The sequence below is a fragment of the Rosa chinensis genome, chromosome 4 (genome assembly GCF_002994745.2).
Source record: "Rosa chinensis cultivar Old Blush chromosome 4, RchiOBHm-V2, whole genome shotgun sequence".
NCBI classification, from domain to species: domain Eukaryota; kingdom Viridiplantae; phylum Streptophyta; class Magnoliopsida; order Rosales; family Rosaceae; genus Rosa; species Rosa chinensis.
In genome coordinates this window covers 3,406,602-3,429,664 of record NC_037091.1, presented here as the reverse complement: position 1 = coordinate 3,429,664, position 23,063 = coordinate 3,406,602, and the positions used below count along the sequence as shown (strand labels likewise).

At 39.8% G+C, this 23,063-nt stretch overlaps 1 pseudogene; it reads right to left on the bottom strand.

Annotated features, from left to right (window-relative positions):
- Positions 1-18,256: 18,256 nt before the first annotated feature.
- On the bottom strand, positions 18,257-21,886 carry LOC112196044 (annotated as a pseudogene).
- Between the last annotated feature and the right edge of the window lie 1,177 nt (positions 21,887-23,063).

The following is a 23,063-nucleotide window of genomic DNA, read 5'->3' as shown; positions in this document are numbered from 1 at the left end:
GGAATCGGATTTTCTCGGAAGCGACTACGCTCAGAAAATCCCTAATTTCTTAGAAGCGACTACGCTCAGAAATTTAATAGTTTTTCGTGGTAGCCTTTTTTCGCTCCGAAACTAACCCTATTTTCTTGTTGTTTTTCAGGATGAGTAACCTGAACAAGTTGAGCTTCGCTCCACTAGAGACAACAGGCGCAGGATACCACAAGTGGGTCCATGATGTGCGCCAACATCTTAAGGCTGATGGGATCCTGAGTACGATCCAAGAGCCAAGTCAGGACGTGCTTACTCCTCAACAAGCTGCTGCGTTTGAAGCAAATAGAGCTACGAGAGAGGCTAATGAAGCAAAAGCCATCATTCTTATGACAAGGCACATGAATGATATGCTCCAAAATGAGTACCTTAATGAACCCAAGAAAACTATGGGTAGAACTTGAGCAGCGTTTTGGCAACATCCGTGATTCCCTGCTTCCAGACTTAGAAGTGAGATGGCATAGCCTCTGCTTCTGTGATTTCAAGTCTGTACTTGACTACAATTCAGAAGCACTTCGTATCAAGTCTTTGATGGAATTCTGTGGACAGAAAATCACTGATACAATGTTGATCGAGAAAACTCTCTCCACCTTCCCCATCTCTGCATTGATGGTAGCAAAAAACTATCGGATTGATGTCAATGCTAGATGCATCACAAGATTTCATGAGCTAATTGGTGCCATGAACGTAGCTGAAAAGCACGACAACATACTTGTGAAGAACTATAACTCTAGACCCGTGGGAGCCAAGTCAATTCCGGAGTCTAATTATAGTTGCACCTCCAAAGGAGGACGCAAGGAGTGAAACCCTAAACATATAGGTATAATTCTGGACGTTCTGGTCCATTTTCTGGCCCCAAAGAGGAAGGAAACCGACAAGATAGGCATAAACGGAAACGTGGAGGAAAACGTATGAAGAGAGAGAGCGGCCAAGCCTCCGGTATGAGGCAATAATCGTCCTCAAAGTGCTCCCAAAGCACCTCGATCAACTGAACCTGACCATAAAGATGCTTGTCTCAGATGTGGATCAATTGGACATTGGGCCAAAGCATGTAAAGCATCCCAAAATGTTGCAGACGCATACAGGAGGTATCGCGAAGCAAGGGAGGCAAACTACATGGAACAAGAAGATCAAGATGGCGATCTCAATCTAAGGGTGGAAGACTTCAAGAATCAAGACCCAGAAACTGGCGATTTTGATTAAGACTTTTTATTTTCCAAGAGATGTAGGCAATTGCCATATTATTTTTGTAGTAGATGCCAATGGTATTAGTCTTTCTTCAAAGTAGGCGTACTCAATGTAAGTGTGATGTCTAGGAAGGTTTTAAGATAAGTGGTACTTAAGCGAGCCTTGCTCCACCGACATCTCTCTACTCACCTGGTCACATTTGCATTGGAATTATTGAAAGGAGTTAGACGACAACCATTGTTTTGCATTAGCTCGTTTATTGGATTAGATTTTCTTTGGTCAAAAGAAACAATGATGTAATTCTGTTTGGCTTATTAATAAAAGTCGAGTTCTTTTCTTTATGACTCCTTTTAATTACGAGCTTTTCTTTTAGGAATGGATGAACTACAATGTCTTGCGAATAGTGCGACTACGCACACCATTCTACGACATAGGCAATTATTCTTGGAGATGTTGCCTACATATTCCTCTGTGACTACGATGGCTGGGCCATCAGGTTTAGTTCAAGGACATGGAATGGCCCAATTCCTATTGCCAAATGGCACCTTGATCAAAGTCGCATAAGCTCTCTATGCTCCTAAGCCAAATCGAACCTTATTAAGCTTTAAAGATATAAGAGCCAACGGATTCCATGCCGAAATGCATAATGAAAACGAAAAAGAGTTCCTTTGCACTACCTCTAATGATTACGGACGAAAGCGCATCTTAGAGAAGCTTATGTGTCAATCTAGTGGACTTTATGTCACTACAATTCGACCAATTGAATTCAATGATGTAATAAGAAAAGATCTCTTGGATTCTGACACATACTAGCTTTGGTATGTCCGACTAGGACATCTTGGTCGTGATATGATGCTTCATATACTAAAGACTTCACACAGATATCCATTCTTCAAAGTGAGAAGAAGCAAGAATCGAAAATTGATTCCAGGACTTAGTAAGACAACAGCCCCCGCAGCATCTGGCGCTGCAGCTGTCTTGGGACGCCATAGGGTCGCCCAAGTCCTTTGTGATGACGCCATAAATGGCGCCAACCATGAGCATGACGCCATGGTTGTTCATCCCAATGGCCATGTCACCATACATCCTAATTCCTATGGCTCCAACACCATGATGGGAGATGTAGTCACACACTTTGCTTCTAATAGCGCTACAGACGCTCAGGCCCAACCAAAATCCTCATTGGTTACCTCTAAGGCCTCTCGCTCATTTTGGAAAGCTTGTTCCTTAGGGAAATTAGGACCGAGACCGTCCTACACAAAGGATCCTAAAACACTCATTCCGTTCTTATAGAGAATCCAAGGGATATCTGTGGATCGATTCAACCATCATGCTGACCTTTAAAATACTTTATGGTATTGATTGATACGTCGACATGCTGGTCACATGTCACGCTGTTGTCCACTAGAAATGCTACTTATGCTAAACTCCTCGCCCAGATTATCCGTCTACGGGCTCACTACCCTGACCATCCTATTAAGTCAATTCGACTTGATAATGCTGGGGAGTTTACATCAAAAATGTTCGATGACTATTGCATGTCACTGGGGATTGATGTAGAGCATCCAGTTCCCCATATTCATACCCAAAATGGTCTCGCAGAAGCTGCTATAAAACAACTACAAATGATAGCAAGGACATTTGTTATGCGTACCAATCTCCCTGTTTCTGCTGGGGGATATGCAATATTGCATGCAGCGACGCTAATTCGTCTACGACCCACTGTAACCCGATCTTACTCTGCGTTACAGCTAATGACTGGGTACGAGCCTGATATCTCGCACTTACGCATTTTTGGGTGTGCTATTTATGTGCCTATTACGCCACCACATCGTACCAAGATGGGTCCACAACAACGAATGGGCATCTATGTTGGCTATGAATCTCCAACTATCGTTCGCTACCTTGAACCCTTGACATGCGATCTCTTTACCTCTAGATTTACGGATTGTCACTTTAATGAGACAGTCTTCCCATCGTTAGGGGGAGATAAGAACACAGATGTTCAACAGGAAAGACAGGAATTGTCGTGGTCTGTCCCCACTATGTCTCATCTCGATCCCCGTATCGTATAGTCCGAACTTGAAGTACAACGAATAATCGAGCTCCAGAACATAGCAGATACTCTACCTGATGAGTTTTCTGATGTTGCCAAAGTGACGAGATCACACATACCTGCTGCAAACGTGCCTGCAAGGATCAATGTCTCGAATACTGGACATCGCGCTACTTCTGTGACACCAGGAGATGGCGGTATTGCCCAGTATGGAAATGATGTAGCGTCTACAGCCATGGGTCCCACAAGGAAGCCCGGTAGACCGATTGGTTAGAAGGATACTCGCCCTAGAAAGAGAGCGAATAAGGCACAAAGAAATCCTTTGATCATCGATACTCAAAATCCGAGCCATGAGAATGTTCAGGATTATGGTTATATTCAAGAGACATCATTGGGGGAAGCCTCAATGTCAGAACCTATCCCTGAGAACGTAGAGATCTCTGTGAATTACACTAGTGTACATGAGCCGTGGGAAAGAAGCTTCATTATCATTGATGATGTATTTGCGTATTCAGTCGCGCGTGAGATTATTGAGACCCATGATATCAAACCACGGTCCATTGATGAATGCCAACGTAGAGCTGATTGGCCAAAATAGAAAGACGTTATCCAGGCAGAACTTGATTCGCTAGCGAAAAGAAAGGTATTTGGACCAGTTGTGCCAATACCGCCCAACACCAAACCAGTTGGTCACAAATGGTTATTCGTTAGAAAGCGTAATGAGAGAAACAAGATTGTAAAGTATAAAGCTTGCCTTGTGGCACAAGGCTTCTCACAACGCCCTGGAATCGACTACGAGGAGACCTATTCTCCCATATTGGACGTAATAACGTTCCGCTACCTTGTCAGTTTGGTAGTTTCTAAAAAACTGAACATGCTGCTTATGGATGTGGTTACTGTGTATCTATATGGGGATCTAGATACAGAAATATACATGAAGGTCCCATATGGACTTCAGTTACCCAAATCAAGAGGCTCTAAGCCATGGAGCGCGTTTGCAATTAGATTGAAACGCTTACTATATGGATTGAAACAATCCGGAAGGATGTGGTATAACCGTCTAGGTGACTAATTGACTGGTAAGGGATATGTCAACAATAAACTATGCCCATGTGTGTTCATAAAAAGGACAAGTTCTGGATTTGCAATAGTAGTGGTTTATGTCGATGACATGAATATAATTGTCACCCTTACAGAGCTAAGGGAAACCGCTGAACACTTGAAATCCGAGTTTGAGATGAAAGATCTTGGAAAAACACGGCTTTGACTCGGTTTGGAACTTGAGCACCGTAGAGATGGTATCCTGATTCATCAATCAGCTTATACCCAAAAGATGCTTAGGTGTTTCAACATTGACAAGATTAAGCCTTCAAGCACCCCAATGGTCGTCCGTAGTCTTGATCCAAAGAAGGATCCATTCCGTCCAAAAGATGACTATGAAGAAGTGCTAGAGGCAGAGGTGCCATACCTAAGTGCAATAGGCACATTATTGTATTTAGCGCAATGCATAAGATCGGACATCTCATTCGTTGTGAACTTGCTAGCTAGATATAGCTCTACGCCAACACAAAGCCATTGGACTGGTGTTAAAGATATTCTTTCGATACGTAAGTGGTACGATTGATATGGGCTTGTTCTATCCCTATAGAGAGAAGATGGATTCGGACCCATCAAGTGCCAGGGACGCCATAAATGGTGGACTACGTCCCGTCTCCCCATCCCAAAACGATATAAGTGTTTTGAAAGGTTTTGCTGATGTTGGGTACCTCTCTGACCCACACAAAGGTCGCTCCCAAACTGGTTATGTTTTCAACATGGGAACAACAGTGATATCTTGGAGGTCTGCAAAGCAGACCTTAGTCGCTACCTCTTCGAATTATGGAGAGATTATTGCTCTTCACGAAGCAGTTCGTGAATGTATATGGCTTCGATCCATAGTTATGCATGTTCGAATCAATTATGGTCTGAAGTCTACAACAGATGAGCTAACAAGCATCTATAAGGATAATGCTGCTTGCATTGAACAAATAAAGCAAGGCTATATCAAAAGTGACAATACCAAGCATATATTGCCCAAATTCTTCTACAATCAGCAACAACAGAAGCTCCTCAAGATCAAAGTGAACCAGGTTCGATCTGAGGGCAACGTGGCAGACTTGTTTACTAAGTCATTGCCCAAATCCACGTTCGAGAAACATGTGGCAAGAATTGGATTGCGGAAATTATCTGAACTCCCATGATTATAGTCATCAAAGGGAGACACATACATCAGGGGGAGATGTCTAGATGTTCACCTCGAAACGTGAAGGGTGTGTTGTGCTCTTTTTCCCCTTCGACCAAGGTTATTTTTGTCCCACTGGCTTTTTGTTACTCGACAAGGTTTTTAACGAGGCAACGAGAGAAGCACCGCATTTGGGCAACACAAGGGGGAGTGTTCTAGTAAAACCCTAATTTGTGTTTGGCCCAAACTCTAGGTTACTTGACCTAGTGGTAATATGATTTAGTTTAGAAGAATCTAGAGATTATATTTTCTTGTGTGATTCGGACTCTATGCCTTGTAATCCTCTATATAAACCTATTATCAATGAGAATACACAGCGATTTTCTCTCAATTCCCATTTCTCTAAAACATCGTTTTAATTATCCGATTCGGGATTTAATATCTTTAGGCTAGTTTTACATTTGTTTTAGAATTCTTTTATTTTAGGTTTTTAGTTTCCTTTTTAATTTGGATTCTTAGAATTTCTTGTTAGAATATGATTTAGGGTTTTGGATGCCTATATAAGCACCATTATATATGCTTTGTACTAGAATCAGTTTATCATATCAAATTTAATAAAATAGATTTTTCTCTATTTCTCTGGTGGACTCCAGAACTATGTCTTTGATATGATAAACTGATTCTAGTACAAAGCATATATAATGGTGCTTATATAGGCATCCAAAACCCTAAATCATATTCTAACAAGAAATTCTAAAGAATCCAAATTAAAAACGAAAATAAAAACCTAAAATAAAAGAATTCTAAAAAAAATGTAAAACTAGCCTAAAAATATTAAATCCAGAATCGGATAATTAAAACGACATATTTTGGCCTAAATCCGTTTGGCTGCCTCACTAAAGTGGACTTTGAAGATCTCGTCGTTCCTATTCTGGAAAGGTATCATGCGTCTCAAATGGACATTCTGGCCAAAAGTTGATCAAATCTGGTTCTCAATTAATCAAAACCTAACTTTTTGTACGAGTAACTCAAAAGGTCCAAAACCAAATCTTCTTGAATATTCCAACGGCTAATAATCTCATTACGCGTGAGTTACCTATTTTCCAATCACTCTTCTTGATTCTACTCCGCTTCTTTACTTTTATGGTTTTCTGGCTAAACCAGGCCCATTCTCGTCCTACATCATTCTCTTCCACTATGAAAGAACTTGCCCTCGAGTTCCTCTTGAATAAAGAACAAGAATAGGTAGATAAAAGACTTGAGAAAAAAATTAGACAATTGAACCTGTAGATTATTGCCCTGATCCTCTAAAAATTTTGATGGCACAATCATGAACCCAATGCCAAAGATGAGTTTGTCATATGCATTTTGGCTCTCATATGCAACCTTAGTAGACTCGTCTCGACTCTCAAGGTTGCATTCTTGAATGATATCTGGTTCTGAGTGATTTATTTTAGGCTCCAAGAATTCTTCATTATTAATAACCATGTCTACATGAACAATTTCATCTTTAACCTCTTCTTGGTCATGACGGATGATTTATTGTGGAGCATCTTCCATTAGAAATTCTTTTGACTTTTCTTCAGATAAACTATTAATCTCAACAGGTAAACAAAACTCTTTGGACTTTAACTTCTTCTTAAAAACCTTAGGAGGGTAATTCTTGATCGAAAAATCTCTAGGCAAAAATTTTTTGTTAAGAAGACCTTTCATCTTCCTCCATGTTTGAACACGTTCTTTTCCTTGCCTCTGACGAGAACTCTGCAATTGATCCCACCAATAAGCAGCATCTTTTTTTAGCTTCCGAGAAACCATCTTAGCTTGCTTGTGTTTTGGAACCTCCATGATCTCAAAGAATGTATCCACTTCAACCTGCCAATCCAAAAAATCCTCCACGCTCATGTGACCAGAAAAGTAAGGAATATCAATCTTGGGAATCATGATCAACATCACCTCCACCACCATGTGGAGCCCTAACATGTTGTCCTTCCCCGCCTCCGTTACAATTGATGTTGTTGTTCCTTCCTTCCAACAGCCCACAAAATTTTGCCATTTGAGCGTTCATGGCTGCCATTTGAGCGTTCACGGCAGCGGTCATCTGAGCAACCATTTGAGCGGTAAGGGCATCCAAATCTGCTCTTGTAACTAGGGTAGTACGTTCGTCACCCATGGATAATCGAGGTAAATAAGAGAGACAGGAAAGACCTGCTCTAATACCACCTGACGCAGTAGGAAGTAACGGGGTTTATAAGCGATAAACCCTAAAAGACATAGTTCTGGAGTCCACCAGAGAAATAGAGAAAAATCTCTAAATTTTATTAAATTTGATATGATAAACTGATTCTAGTACAAAGCATATATAATGGTGCTTATATAGGCATCCAAAACCCTAAATCATATTCTAACAAGAAATTCTAAAGAATCCAAATAAAAAGGAAACTAAAAAGCTAAAATAAAAGAATTCTAAAACAAATGTAAAACTAGCCTAAAAATATTAAATCCCGAATCAGATAATTAAAACGACAGATTTTGGCCAAAATCGGTTAGGCCTCACTAAAGTGAGTCTTGAAGATCTCGTCGTTCCCATTCTGGAAAGGTATTATGCGTCTCAAATGGACATTTTGGCCAAAAGTTGATCAAATCTGATTCTCAATCAAAACCTGACTTTTTGTACGATTAACTCGAAAGGTCCAAAACCAAATCTTCTTGAATATTCTAGCGGCTAATAATCTCATTAAGCGCGAGTTATCTATTTTCCAATCACTCTTCTTGATTCTACGCCGCTTCTTTGCTTTCATGGTTTTCTGGCTAAACCAGGCCCATTCTCGTCCTACATGAAATAGGTGCAATACTTGTATTGAAAATAATAATCTTTCTGTTGAAGGATATCGACATTGAGTGTGCCTCTTCAAACTAGGGTTTAGTTCTAGAGTTGTAATAGGAGAGAAGGTTCTAGATTTCCTAATTATTCGGATTCTATTTCCTTGTATGACAAGATTATGTACTTTGTAAATATCTATATAAAGGGCTCCTATTATCAATAATAGAATACACACCATTCTTGAATCATATTTTTCCTTAAACACGTTATCAACACGAGCCCTAACCCTAGCCTAAAAGAAAAAGAAAAGAAAAACAAAACCCTCCTCACCAAAACTGCCGCAAGCCCTAGACGAGCTAACTACCCAGCCCTGTGCTCGCTGCCCCCGCAGCTCCTAACGGCCCCTGTGCTCGTTGCTCCCCGACTGCACACCCGCGTGCCTGCTGCCCCCGCAGCCCCTGCGCACCACCTGCTGACCCACGCTAGTGTCTGCTCTCCTGGAACCCGCAGTCCTGCAGCCTGCCCTCCGCGCGCACAGTTTTCCCCACAGCAACCCGAACGCTTGCCTTCCTCAACCGTCCTGCCTGCTTCACGCGCACGCTGCTGCTTGCCCCGCAGCTGTTGCCTGCTGCTGCTGCACATTGTCCCTGCTGCTGCTGTCACCCACTACTACTGTTACTGCCCCTCTTGCTGCTGCCGCTGCCTCTTACTGCTGCCAATCGTTGCTGTTGCTGTTCCAACACACCTGCATCAACACGCGCATGTTCTTAAGACCCTAATCATCAAGTAAGTTTTTATGATTAAAGTTTCTGCTTTCTTGTCTTTTAAATTTCTTTATTTGCTGCAAGATTTGCAATATACGAACATGGGTTCGATTATTTAAGCGGAATTTGAGGATTCACACTAAACGAACTAAGAGCGTTCGTAATCAATGAACTAAGAGTGTTCATAATATTCTAACTAAGAGCGTTCATAATCAATGAACTAAGAGCATCCGCAAGCGTCAAATTGTGACCATATTAAACATCATTGTTTCTGTCTAATCCAAATATTCTTGGAAATCAATATCTTGGTAGCATGGCTCAGAAATCTTATTTATATTAGTTTTCGTGGAAGCATTGACTCCAAAACTAATTTGTTCTTGTTTCACCTTTTTTCAGGATGTCAAACTTGAACGAGCTCAATTTTACTCCATTGGATTCTATGGGCACGAGATATTTATTGCCTACAATCCAAGAGCATTGTTCTAAAGGAACCGCTCAAGACTCACAAACTGAGATAGATAATTTCAGGGTACTTACCCTGATGAAGCGCCACATAGAGATGGCACTCCAGTTTGAGTACATGAATGAGGATAGCACTAGAAACCTTTGGGTAGTGCTTCGTGAATGTTTTAACAACATTCACAATTTTCCGAACTTAGAAGCATGATAGAATTATCTCTGCTTCTCTAACTTTGACAAAGTTATGGAATATTGTTCGGAAGCTCTCTGCATCAGATATTGATGCATGCCTGTGAAAAACTATTACAGAAGAACAATTGATTGAGAAATCAATACCTTCCCTGTCTATGCTATGAGGTCCTCTGATTTATTCCGGAATCATGTAAATGCAAGACGGATCACAAATTTTCATAAGCTAATTGGAGCTATGGCATGTGTTGAAAGGCACAGCCATGAACTTTGTGAATGGAAAATATGGTAGGCCTCAAGATGGCTACCATGAGCATCGTTCAATGGCTAGAAGAAGTCGCCATGGATGATATGATCAACATGCTCATGAAGGTAATCGCCAAAGTTGGTAAATACATGACCAAAGGAGTCATGACGTTGAAGGTTGGGGGTTGGACACCATGGCACCACTTTTGGCCATGCTAACACTATTCCAATGCCAATGGTCCTAGGGACCATTTATATTGCGTCAATACGCCTCAATCAAGAGAGCATCCTCTACATTATGTTTTATGGAATACTTGATCAATGGTGATCAAGACATTGAGTTCAAAAAGACTTTAAATATGGAGATGAAGACAAAATGCAGCAGATTTTTATTTCGAATAGTTTTTTATTTTTCCAAGAATTATGTAATGGCAATTTTGTATTAACTCTTTCTCAAGTGGCGCATCCAATGAAGTATGATGTCTAGGAAAGTGATTGAGATTAGTGGTACTTAAGAGAGCCTCGCTCCACCAACATTTCTCTCTACTTCCCTGGTAATATTTGATTGGAGTTATGAAACGGATTGAGTAACTACGATTTGTCTAAGTTTGATTTTTATTTTGGATTAGACTTTGGTTAAGAAACTTTGATGTAATCATTGGCTATTTATAAAGTGTCGATTCTTTTACTTAATGTCTTGGATATACCTTAATTCGAACTTTATTTGAAAGATATAAAAGCCAATAGTTTTCATGTGGAAACACATTGTGAGAATGGACAAGAGTTCTTTTGCATCACCTCTAATGACTACAGACATAAACGAGTATTAGAGAAACTTATGTGTCGCTCTAGTGGGTTGTGTGCAACCACTATTCGAGTCATTGAATCCAACCATGTCATGAGAGATGACTTATGGGATTCTGATACATATAGGCTTTGGCATGACCGTTTGGGACACTCAGTTCATGATATGATGATCCGTGATACTAAAGACTTCACACGGACATCTCTTCTTCAGAACGAAGAGAAGTGAGAATCAAAAGTTGATTCAAAGAGAGCATTGCACTGCCGCCGCGCCTTGGGGTGCAGCCGCCATGCACCACCGGCCCGCCAACGCCGGCGCCGTGATCCCCCTGCGGAAAAATCATGGTTTTGACGCTATGTATGGAGACTTAGCTCCTCTCTATACTTCTCAAAGTAAATTGTGACATTGTGGCTCAACCAAAGCCTTCATTGGTTGATTATAAGGCCAACCTTTCATTCTATAAAGCCTGTTTTTTTTAGGATCAAGACCATCCTATGCAAAGGACACTAAAGAAATAATTCCATTCTTATATAGAATCCAAGGGGATTTTGTGGATCGATTCAACCAACTTGCGGACTGCTTAGATGTTTTATGGTGTTGGTTAATGTGCAAACACGCTAGTCACGTGTCGCGTTATCATCCACTCGTAATGTTGCTTATGATGAACTCCTAACCCAGAACATATGGTTACGGGCTCACTACCCAGATCATCTCATTCAATCAATTTGACTTGATAATGCTAGAGAGTTTACATCAAAAATTTTCGATGACTATTGCATATCATTAGGTATTGATATCAAGTATCATATTCTCATGTACACACCCAATTGGTCTCGCGAAAAAGCCACCATCAAAAGACTACGATGGTAGCTTGGACTTTGGTAATGCGCACCATTATCGCATGCAGCTATGCTAATTCGTCTACGACTCATAGCAGCCATTGAACTTTTATTTGCGTTACAGCTAGTGACTGGGTTCAAGTCTAATATCTCGTATTTATGCATATTTGAGTGTGCGGTTTATGTGCCAATTGCGCTGCCACAACGCATCAACATGAGTCATTGCAACGAATGCATATATATATATATATATATATATATATATATATAGTGGTGCTATTCACACACCCATTTTCTCTATTCATACACCAATTTTCTCTATTCGCACACCTCTTCTATTTTTCTATTACTTTAATTCAATTCTTTTTTACAAATTACACTAACTACCCTCCCTTGCAATTATGATTTTTTCTGCTTTTTTCTTTTTTCTATTTGTCAAGTCAATCATGAATCAAATATCAATACATCATTATATAATAAATCAAAACAATAAATCAAAAAAAAAATTTACCTATAAATGAAGGAAAAATAATACGTTCATTAAGTGGAATGACATGTATTATTAGACAAGGAATATGCTTCTAGGTAATTACGTTCAACCAACTGAATCTAAATTGCAAAGTTTTTCCTCAACCTTGCATAATACATTCTTATTATTTATGGGTGAGTGTTCTTTCAATACAGTTATCTAAAATTCATTATATTAAGAGTTCATACCATTGATTATGCGTGTGTCTACATTTGTCTAGCCCCTCAGGTTAGTCTTATCAAACAATTCATTTTGAACTATACTCCAATTTTTATTTTTATTTTGTACCTAAAAACTTCTCAAATTCGCAGACTGTGTTTGAAAATGGTTTATGGCCAATCTATAAGAGATGCGAAACTCTAGTAAGCTAGGTGCAAGACTGGAACCCGAGACAATGCGTCTTACCCCACCTACTTGTATGAGGATAATCTTTGCAATTTTGATTCAGTTGCACGAACCTAATTACCTAGGAAGCATATTCCTCGTCTAATAATACAGGTTATTCCGCTTAATGAACGTATTATTTTTCCTTTATTTATAGGTAAAAGAAAATTGATTTATTGCATGATGTTTGATTCATGATTGACTTGCCAAATAGATAAAAGAAAAAGAAAAAAACAGAATTACAAGTGAGGGTAGTTAGGGTCATTTACAAAAAAGAATTAAATTAAAGTAATAGAAAAATAAAGAAGTGTGTGAATAGAGAAAATGAGTGTGTAAATAGCACCACCCTATATATATATATATATATATATATATATATATATATATATAAATGAGTGTGTAAATAGCACCACCCTATGATTGTTCAACAGGAACGACAGGAATTGTCGTGGTCTGTCCCCACTATGTCTCATCTTGATCCCCTAAAAGTCACGAGATCACATATACCTGTTGCAAACATGTCTGCATAGATTGATGTCCCCACAAGAGGACATAGTGCCACCCAGAGGAGATGGATACGGCACCACTACCATGGATGGTGGTGTGGTGACGCCACAAAGGTGGCATAATGGCGTCATAGGCCATGGGTTCCGCTAGAGAGCGTAGGAGACCCATAGGTTCAATGGATTCTCGTCATAGGAAGAGAAGGAGTTTGCACAACTTGATCCATTGATCATTGATACTCAAAATCCGTCTCATGAGAATATAATGGATTGTGGTTATGTCCAAAAGACATTGTTGGGGGACGCCTCAATATTAGAACCAATTCCTAAGAATATAGAGATCTCTATGAACTACACTAGTGTACATGAGGACGTGGACTTATTGAGACCAATGACATCGAACCTTACTCCGTTGAAGAATGCCAATGTAGAGAAAATTGGCCTAAATGGAAAGATGCGATCCAGGTTGAATTTGATTCACTAACGAAGAGGAAGGATTTCGGGCCTAAGATGCCAACACCTCTTAACATAAAACCTGTTGACATTAATAAGTCTTCGTTAGATAGCATGATGAGAAAAAGAGATGGTAATCTCGCCTTATGGGGCAAGGCTTCTCACAAAACGCCCTGGAATCGACTGCAAGAAGACATATTCTCTCATAATGGATGTCATTGCACTCCACTACCTTGTCAGTTTGGTAGTTTCCGAATAACTGAACATGTAGCTTACGAATGTGGTCACTACATATCTCTATGGGGATCTAGATACGGAATATAATGAAAGTCCTTGAGAACTTCATTTACCCAAGTCAAGTGGTTCTAGACCACAGAACGTGTTTGCAATGAGGTTGAAACACTCACTAAAGTGACTACTTGATTGGGAAGGAATATGATGAACTATGCCCCTGCGTTTTCATGACAAGTTCTGGATTTGCAATTGTCACGATTTATGTTGATAAATATAATTGGAACCCTTGAGGGACACCGCTGAATACCTGAAATCCGAGTTTGAGATGAAGGACCTAGGGAGAACACGATTTTGTCTAAATTTAGAACTTGTATACCATGTCAATAAATGCTTTGCATTTTGATAAAGTCAAAGATGCACTCCCATGGTCGTCCGTAGTCTTGGCTCTAAGAGGGATAAGTTTCGTCCCAGGGATGATGACGAAGACGTGTTAATTGGCATAAATGTCTTACCTAAGTGCAATAGGCGCATTATTGTACTTAACACAATACAACCGGACGCCTCATTTGTTACGAACTTGTTGGCTAGATATAGCCCTGTGCCAACGTAACACCATTGGACTGGTATAAAGACAATTTTTTGTTACTTAAAATGTACGATAGATATGGGCTTGTTCTATCCCTGCAGAGAGAAAAGAATGACGGAAGAATGAGAACATATCTCATTAGCTCAAGTGGCACCGTCCAAGACGTTGTGATCGGCAAAAACCGCCGGCCACCCATCCTCCTCCCTTACATCAAAACGATGATGATGTTTTGATGGATTTTGCTGATGTAGGGTATCTCTCGGACCCTCGCAAATTTCATTCCCAGACCGGTTATGTCTTTACCATGGGAAGCACCGCGATATCTTGGAGGTCTACAAAGTAGACCCTTGTTGCTACTTCCTCAAATCATGCAGAGATTATTGCTCTACATAAAGCCGTGCGTGAATGCATATGGCTAAGGTCTGTAATTAGACATATTCGAGGAGCTTGTGGTTTGAAGTCTACCATAAATGAACGTACATGCATTTATGAATTGAGCAAATGAAATTAGGTTTCATCAAGGGCAACAACACCAAGCATATATCGCCTAAGTTTTTTTTACAATCAGCAACAACATTAATCACTTCTAGAGATTGAAGTGAATCAAATCCGATCAGAGGATAATGTAGCGAACTTATTCACTAAGTCGATACCTAAATCCACCTTCGAGAAACATGTGAAGAGCCTTGGATTGAGAAAATTATCCGAACTCCAATGATTGTAGCAATCAGGGGGAGATGTCGACATTAGGGGGTGGAATGATGTCTACATGATAGATCTCGAAGAGTAAATGACGTGTTGTGCTCTTTTTGTCCTTCGACCAGGGTTATTTTTGTCCCACAGGGTTTTTGTTACCTGGCAACGTTTTTAACAAGGCAACGATCAAAGCGTCCCTACCAAGTTTGAGCGGCACAAGGGGGAGTGTTGAAGAATATCGACATTGAGTGTGCCTCTTCAAACTAGGGTTTAGTTCTAGAGTTGTAATAGGGGAGAAGGTTCTAGATTTCCTAATTATTCAGATTTTATTTCCTTGTATGACAAGATTATGTACTTTATAAATCCCTATATAAAGGGCTCCTATTATCAATAATAGAATACACACAATTCTCTCTACAATTCTCGAATCATATTTTTGCTTAAACACTTTCAGAGTTGGTGTCTATTGTTTTGTTCTAGAGTTTCTCACATGTTAGTCCATAAATGGCCACATGAACAATCTTTGAAGTCAACGACGAGGAGAAACATTAACCCTTACTAGAAACTTCTCAAACTCACTCGTGTTCCAATATAACGGTGTGGTAATTCTTAGGATGAGGCAAAGAGGCTCACTCCTAGAGTTCATTTTTGAGAACAATATACCTTACAAGTCTTTCTACAGATTCCTTATTTCAAATAGGCTATCTTGTGGCTTCAATAGGGATTAAATCCTTAAGCCAAGAAGACTACTTATCAAATAAGCAAAACCTCCATTTGCAGCCTCCCAACCCATACGCGCGCAAGGTTTGATGGTTGTGCCGTTCCGGCCTAGGACTTCCTCCGAAATGTTTAATTACTTAACCGAAGTTTAAAACCAAACGAGATAACCCTTTTACGAGAATAAACCATTTATATGACCTTGTAGCTGGGTGTCAACTAAAGATGATGGTATAATTGATCAGTTGTTCTGTGTAATTAATTTTCCATCATCCGGACTTCCACAAGTCCAAGAGTTCCTACCTGCTAACATATCATGTCCACCCGGATGAGCTAGCTAGAATGTTTTTGAATTGCTCTCAACATATTTTCAAATTGAACCTATTTAGTAGATGTCAGAGACTTTTAGTTTTTTTCTTAGTAGAGTAGAAATGCTTTCTCCTAGAAATGCTCTCAACATATTTTCAGAGACTCTTAGTTTTTTTCTTAGTAGAGTAGAAATGCTCTCAACATATTTAATAATGCAATCAGCACTATTCTAGTGCATAAAGGCCTACTATGGAGGCAACTTGGCAAGGCCGGAAAGGTGGCTTTCCGGCGAGGTATTGGCCGCTTCCGACTACCGAGGCGTAGCTTGGACATCGGGCTACAAGGTGTATGTCTCGATTGGGCCCCACCATGGCTTGTGGGCCTACTAAGAGAGAGTTACTTATGCTTAGTGAAGTAGCAAAACTAGCTTGCTAGTAGAGGTATCTACATGCAACTAAGAAGCCCCATTGAACCTTAATCACTCATGCACTTAAAACTGTGTATAAGTAAAATATGTATATGTATAGTTTGTAAGAGTATCTTTGGTAGAGGTATTTGGTTAGAGTGGTTGCATTATGGTGGATTATATCGTCATGTATACTCTCATTATCTGACAATCTAAACTCCCACAGATGTACATGTTTCATGCCTCACCATATGCCTTCCAACTCTAGCCACGTACCCTTATATAGGGCACACTTACCATACCATCAATAGCCTCATTAACAAGATAACGGTTAAATAATAATCATATATTTAAAACATAAAACCGTTAAACTATAAATAGAGAAATAAACACAAATGAAAATAACCCCCGACATAAATAATGAAATAAATAAAATACATTTTAATTTTAAATCATAAAATTTCCAACAGATTCTTCACTTATTTTGATATTTCTTCATTTTTCTCATATCAGTCATATGGTGCCTTCGCAGCTTAGGGTGGAGTGGGTAATCCTTCACTGAATTTCTCAAATGCAATTCCAATCTTCACATATATATCAAGAGGGTAACGAATTGCCGATGCGTTACTCAATTTGACACTTCTTTATCTAATTTGAATTTGTGAGATTTAGTTCCACTAATTACGTACGAGAAACCGTTTATGGGTGGTGCACTATGTGTATACCTTCTTGAACAACATTTATTCATAGCGTCAATACAATTTGAATCTATTTCCACAGACTGACTGATTAGTCCCGAATACTCTTTTTTTTTTTTTTTGAAAGAGATTTGAAACCCAGCTTAGCTAAAAGCTGGGAGACTCACTCCCACACTTGGTTTTATTTATTATATTAATAGTAGAAATTTGCATCTAGAAAACATAAAATCTGAATCTCGAGCTACAGAAGCAACATGATAATAATCCTCACTCAGAATACGCTTCCATAACAATGTAAAGTTTGAAGCTGATCCATTTTTGTTAGTCTTACTCACTCAGGAGACAGGTTTAAGATAATGATGATTTGTAAAACAAATTAAGCACTAACAAAACAAAAATAAATAAAAAGGGAAAGTCATCCGAATTGGGCAAATCTGAAGCGTTCCAACAATCCAATGGTGAGAGTATAAGCCAAATCAGCGAGACTTTTCTGTTGGTTGTCATTTCTTTCGCGCCGTCAGCGTCAGTACCTGATGACTACCTGTAGCAACTCTCCTTCACTGTTCTAGTCTCTGACCAACGACCTTCATTTGTTCCCATCACCAAACTTTGAAAAAGAAAAAAGAGAAATTAAAGTTCAAGAATTTACCATCTTTTCTTTCACTAATTTCAACTGGGCATCTTCACTGAGTTCACTCTCATCATCTTTTTTGGTCACCACGCCTGGAGATCTTTGGTCTCTCTGTTTCAATTGAATGTCCGACTCAGTTTTCAGTTTATGCATTCAGGTACTTTGCTTGAGAGTTGGAGTATTGCCTTTTGTTTGTTTTGCTAAATATGTAAGCTTTTCCACCTATAACTATTACATAGTGAGTTTATGATGTGAAATTTTGCATACATGTGTGTTATGTTTATTGAGTCACTTTCTTTAGTTTGAAGTCACTTTCTTTAGTTTGAAGCGTGAAATGTATTTAAAATAACACAGGAGGGGTTCTATAATGTATTCCCTGTGAAATGTAAAGCCTGGTTTTCTGAGGAAGTTGATCATTAGTGATTGAGCAAGCTTGGATGTAATCAGCCAAACCTTGTTGTATCTCTTGCTGGGAAGTTGATGTAATGATCGAGGAAGTGTCCTCACAGCTCTTGTAGGGTGTTTTTCAGAGTGATGATCTGCCATGGAAGATGAAATTCAATGTTGACTTTTTTTTGGGGGGCCATGGAATTATGGAGGATGAGCTTAGTTAGTGATTCATGGGACCTGTTAATGTTAACTTATGCATTTATGTTTCTTCCACATTCACTTGATTAAGTTTGCATTGTCAGATTACTAAGCATTCTCAGATTTATATTCTATAATGAATTTCAACACTTGCACTACCGATATCTAATATAGCCAAATCAAATGCTTAAATTTTGATACATCCCACATATCTAATCTACATATCCACAGCTTATCTCCAACAATGCATGATGCTTCCAGCCCAGTGTTTCTTTCACATCAAAGTTTTAACTGGCGTTCTTATATTTCTTCACCTCCAGATAGCTGACGATAGGTTTCTTTGGAACAGGTAGACACTTGACAACCCAACCGAGTGGCCAAGAGATGGCCGCAATTCCAAGACATACACCCCATTGCCCCCAATTCAACCTCTCCGTATCTGCATATTTGTTCAAAAGTTCCACCATCACCAGCTGCAGAACGATTATTAATGCAATGATCCCCAAAAAGATTTTGTTGGTGAGCAGTCCCTTGAAAACATTCTTCTTCTCAAGCTTCCTTGCGTTGAATTCATTGAAGACCTGGCAGAGCACAAACGTGTTAAAGATCAAGGTATCTTGTACTTGATCATCTACACCAAAGATTGTGTTGCCCCTGAATCGTAAGGTCAATACTACTGCTATCTGGTACATAGCTTGAGGTAAAAGGTTCCTCCACATGATGTTGGTGATGAGAGGCTCCGTTCTTCTCACAGGTGGATTCTCCATGAGTTCTTTTGTGGGTTTGTCTGTCGCAAGGGCCAGAGCACCGAGTGTGTCCATAATCAAGTTCACCCACAATAATTGAACTGCTGTTAAGGGCACCTTACTTGCTGAAACTGCTGCCACAAAGTTGATCACAAGAGCTGCAACATTGACAGTGAGTTGGAATTGAATGAACTTTTGGATGTTATTGTACACACATCTTCCCCACATCAAAACTGTGGCCACTGAAGCAAAATCGTCATCCATGATCACAATGTCTGAGCTATCTTTCGCAACTTCAGTGCCTTGCATCCCCATAGAGAGACCTACGTCCGCTTCTTTCAATGCAGGAGCATCATTTGTGCCATCACCAGTCACTGCAACTACATGACCTTTCTGCTTCAAGCATTGCACCATAAGAAGCTTATCAGAAGGGGATGACCTTGCCATGACACGGATATTGTCTACTTTCTGCACTCTCTTCTGGTGTGTAGCTCCGAAATTGCACACCCTCTATCACAGCATCACTGGTCTTGTCCTCCTCAGGCTTGAGTATCCCACATTCTGTGGCTATCGATTTTGCAGTAAAAATGTTGTCCCCTGTGATCATTTTGATGTTGACCCCTGCATGTTGACAGTCCTCAACAGCTTTCTTCACTCCTGGCCGACATGGATCTTTAAGACCCACAAGTCCTAATAGGGTCAAGCCATTGTCTTTTAGCAAAGTCTTGTGTTCTGGATCCACTTGCTCCTCCGCATATACTTCTTTGTGTGCAAGTGCAATGCATCGGAGGCTACTAGCTGCCATACCTTGAATAATATGCTCAAGTATTTTCTTTGCATCATCATCCATATCTTTTATATCTCCAGAGGCATTGTGGTAACTGGTGCACATTGCTAGTATCACCTCTGCAGCTCCTTTCCAATGTACTTGCATTGTGTTGTCTATCTTCCTCTTGATCAAAATACCACTTCGTTTCCTGTGTGAATTGAAGGCTTCAACATCTTGAATGACGGAATTGTTTTTCAATCTCTCCATGTCCATATGCAGCTCCAGAGATGCCCATGAAAGAATGGCTTTTTCAGTAGGACTGCCTGAAAATTCAAATCCAGATCCTGAAATGTGCCTAGAAGCACAGCCGGTTGTGTTCATAGCAACCCCTTCTTGAATCAAGCTAAGATGACGGGATGAAATTGATGAGTAGGCTTCTTCCACGGGCTTTTCACCTATCCAGAACTTGGCCACCTTCATCTGGTTCATCGTGAGAGTTCCTGTTTTGTCAGTGCAAATGGTGGTAGCAGAGCCCATAATCTCACAAGCAGAGAGTTTCCTAACCATTGCTTTTTCAGCCATCATTCTCTTCATAGCATAACAAAAAGTTATCGTCATGGCGACTGGTAAACCTTCTGGAATTGCAGCCACAACAATTGTAACTGCAGTTCCTACCATCCCAACCACGGCCATTATTATGCGATTAACTTTGGTTCTGCTCCCATTGAACTCCTTCTTGCCATGTCTATCCTTGGTATTTCCGGTGAAGTAGTATATCTTTGAGACTATGAGATTTGACAAAGCTACTAGCAAACCAACTATACCTATTGATGAGGCTAGCCCATGGATGCGAGCTTGTAAATGTGTCTGTTCACTTGCATAACTGCTGATTTGGCTCATCATTTCGCCCCATGTTGTGTTCATGCCGACGGAAGTGACAAGCATCTGTGCATACCCCTCAACCACTTTGGTGCCGGAAAACAAGAAGGGGTTCTGGCTTTGGTTGATTTCGACATGGTCACTCTCCCCTGTCATGCTTGATTCGTCTACTTCCAATGAATATCCCTCCAAGAGCAACCCATCAGCTGGAACTTGATCTCCATTCTTTAAGCAAATGACATCTCCAACCACAATTTCGAATATTGAAATCTGTTGTCTCTCGCCATTTCTCACAGCTTCAATTTGGAGATTGCTACCGACTTTTGACAATTTGTCAAACTCTCTGTGCTGCCTGTAATTGCTTATGGCAGACACTGAAATCACCAGAATAACTGCGAGAAATATGCTTCCACCATCACTCCAACCTTCTCTTAATCCATGCTCCACGATGCCAAAAGCAAGAGAAAGTACAGCACAGCCTATAAGAATGAAAATTGTGAGGTCTTGGCATGCTTCCCACACAAAATGGAAGAACCTTTTGGTTGCCTCTGTCTTGTATGTATTCGAACCAAATGCTTCGAGTCGGTGTGCAACATCAGCATCACCGCAAACTCCAAGCGCTGTATCAGTTTTGAGAGCTGATGCTACTCCTTCAACCCCTCCGAACTCCTGGAGCTGATCAAGACTTTTATCCTTCACAAGCTGAGTGAGGGTTTTTTGGTCTAGTTTGAAACCGTTGTCTGATACTGACGGGAAGAATGACTGGAAGGCTCTAGAGCAGTAAATGGTGACAAACGCCGAACGCCATCTCTTTTTGTGTATGGTTAGAGGAACATCAAGACACCCCAAATCTGAGGACACAGTGGTAACGGTCGTTTCAGGCATGCTTTCAGAATCAGAATATTGAGACAACAGAAAGGAATTGATGGTATCAGAAGCTTTGGAATAGATGGTATCTATCACAATGCTGAACAACTTCTTTGCTAACTGACCTTGAAACTAGTGATAATTATACTCTTTTTCTTCAGATTATCACACGCTTTGTGGAAAAACTAGACAGCCGTGTGGTGATTATAGTTATACGTGATTCCCATGTCATTATCATTAGCTTTTTCTCAGTACTTTCCAATAACCAACCTCCAGAGCAATCTAACATGTTATTCCATTCCATATCGATATGGAAAGGAAAATAAATCTTTAATTAGTAACAGGGTTGACAATCTAACATGTTATTCCATTTCATATTCCACCAATGGAATATATTCTTTATAAGTTGTTGTCATATTTGTACTTTAATTAGTAAAAGAGTGTTATTGAAAATTATAATTTTATATTTCATTCTTATGACTTACCAAACTCTACAATAGGAATGAAAAATTAATTTCAAAATTTAATTTTTAGTAATGTTCTAAACATTCACATGAAAATACCAAAACATATTTCATTACATATCGGTATGGAAAGAAAAATAAATCTTTTTCCTATTTTGACATTCCTGCCAACCAAACGGTCTTTCTAAAGATAATTCCTTGTGGCTTCAGTAAGGATTAAATCCTTGAGCCAAGAAGATCACTTACCACATAATAAGCAAAACCTCCATTTGCTGTGATACCCTAGCCTCCCAAGCCATGCGTGCGCATGATTTGGTGTTTGTGCCGTTCCGGCCTAGGACTTCCTCCGAAATGATTAATTACTTAAACTTTAGTCTAAAACCAAACGAGATGACCCTTTTACGAGAATAAACTGTTTGTATGACTTTGTAGGTGTCGACTAAAGATGATAGAACAATTCATCAGTTGTTCTGTGTAATTATATATGAGTTTATAACCACGTTCTAATTTCCCATCATCAGAACTTCCTCAAGTCGTAGAGTTCCTACCTGCTAAACATATCATGTCCAGCCGGATGAGCTAGCTAGAATTAATGTTTTTGAATTGCTCTCACCAGACTTTCGAATCGAACCTATTTAGTAGTTGTCGGAGACTTGTAGTTCTTTTCTTAGTAGAGTAGAAATGCTTTCTCCTGAAAAACAAAAGTCTTATATAATAATCTTTGATACACAACACAAAGTAAGCTTGTCGAATCTCGTTCAAAACTTCCGCAGCTTATCACTGTCATGGCTAAGAATTTCATTTTCTACATTTGTTCTAAGATCCCTTGTTAAATGGCTTTTTAGCCCTTGTCGAATGGCTTTTTGGATCCCTTGTCAAATGGCTTTAAAGAGCCCTTGTTAAATGGCTTCTTCTGAAGGTTTTTCCATGGTCTCAACGGGCTAGAGATTCCTGAAGATCAACTTCTCCAGTCTGTTTTTTCGCTTCCT